This window comes from Manacus vitellinus, unplaced genomic scaffold (assembly GCF_001715985.3).
Source record: "Manacus vitellinus isolate BGI_N305 unplaced genomic scaffold, ASM171598v3 scaffold_103_pilon, whole genome shotgun sequence".
In the NCBI taxonomy this organism is placed as follows: domain Eukaryota; kingdom Metazoa; phylum Chordata; class Aves; order Passeriformes; family Pipridae; genus Manacus; species Manacus vitellinus.
Genome location: NW_021938814.1, coordinates 916,964 through 918,693, shown reverse-complemented (window position 1 = coordinate 918,693; position 1,730 = coordinate 916,964). Strand labels below are relative to the sequence as shown.

At 56.1% G+C, this 1,730-nt stretch overlaps 1 long non-coding RNA gene across 2 annotated transcripts in view; it reads right to left on the bottom strand.

The window, feature by feature from the left end:
• LOC108644200 overlaps positions 1–1,730 on the bottom strand; it is a 7,816-nt gene extending 6,086 nt beyond the window's left edge. For both annotated transcript variants that reach the window (XR_001923143.2, XR_003916216.1), the window contains exon 1: positions 1,645–1,730. This is a non-coding gene — a long non-coding RNA (uncharacterized LOC108644200). The remainder of the gene's footprint in view (positions 1–1,644) is intronic.

The following is a 1,730-nucleotide window of genomic DNA, read 5'->3' as shown; positions in this document are numbered from 1 at the left end:
GGGGTAGGGGTGCACATAGGAGAGATCCCTGTTGAACTCTGGCAGTCACAGGGTGTGACACCCCCACAAAGCAGCAGGATGAGTGCTGGGGGTGTCTCACACACAGACAACAATCTCCCACAGGGCTGCACGATGTGTGCTCTCTCACACACAAGGGTGCAAGATGGGGAGCATCTGTCACCCACATGGCGACACAGTTCATGTCTTGGGGCTGTTGGCCGCACTCAGAGGGTTGCTTCAGGAGTCATAAACACACCATGCTGTGGTTTGTGTTTTGGGGGTGCCCATCACACACTGAGCTGCAGGGTGTGTTTCAAGGGGCCTTGTCCATCTGTGAGGCCGCAGGTTGTGCTTTGGGGTGTCTCACACACTCTGGGCCTCAGGCTGTGCTTCGGGGTGTCACGGTGTATCACCCACACAGAGGGCTACAGACTGTGCTGGTGGCCATCATCATGTCCATGAGGCAGCAGGGTGGGATTTAGGGGTCTCACCCACACAGGTTGTAGTTCAAGGTGCCTGCCAATCATGGAGCCACAGGCTGTGTTCGGGGTCTGTCTGTCTCACACACACTCCTACACAACCGAGAAATGCCTGGCTGAAGGAAAAGGGGTGTCACACCAACGAGCAGAGGTCAAACCTGACCACCTCTCCCTGCCAAGCTGTCGGGGTATTGAGCTGGGATCTCACACAAGACATGGCTGCAGGCTATGTGTGAGGGTGTATCACACACATACGGGGTCACAGGCTGTGCCTGAGGGTGTCACACACTCATGGACAGTTACAGGCAGTGACTGGTAGTGTCAGACACACACGGGGCTGCAGGCTGTGTCTGAGGGTGTCATACACACAGACAGGGCCACAGGTTGTGTCCGTGTGTGTCACATACACGCAGAGTTTACAGTCTGTGTCTGAGAGTCACACATGCGGCCATGGTTTCACACTGTGTCTCTGGTCGTCACACACACATACAGGGTTACATGCTGTGTCTGAGAATGTCACACACACGCAGCGTTACAGCAGTATAAGAAAGATATTAAGGTCTTAGAGAGTGTCCAAAGGAGGGCAGCGAAGATGGCGAAGAGCCTTGAGGGGAAGCCATGAGAGGAATGAACAGCTGAGGGTACTTGGTCTGTTCAGCCTGGAGGAGACTGAGGAGATACCTCACTGAAGCTACAACTTCTTTGCGAGGGTAAGAAGAGAGGCAAGTTCTGATCTCTTCTCTGTGGGGACCAGGGACAAGCCCCCAGGAAACGGCCTGATGTTGTCAGGGGAGGTTTAGATTGGATCTTAGAAACTAAGGTTCTTCCCCCAGAGGGTTGTTGGGCACTGAACAGGCTCCCCAGGGCAGCGGTCACAGCCCCAAGGCTGCCAGAGCTGGAGGAGTGTTTGGAGGATACTCTGGGCCACATGGTGTGACTGCTGGGGATGGTCCTGCGCAGGGCCAGGAGCTGGACGCTGTGATCCCTGTGGGTCCCTTCCAGCTCCGCATATTCTGTGATTCTGTCCGTGTCACACACACATGCCTGACAGCGTCTGTGTCTGAGCACGTCTCTCACACACACACGCAGAGCTTTCCACCCTCTCCCTCCGAGCGCGTCTCGCACGCTCGGTGTCACTGGCTGTGTCTGAGCGCCACACACACACACGCTGGGTGTCACACGCAGACATGGGGTCACAAGGCCGTGTCAGGACGCCTCTCTCACACACACACGGCCTTACGCCGTCCCTCA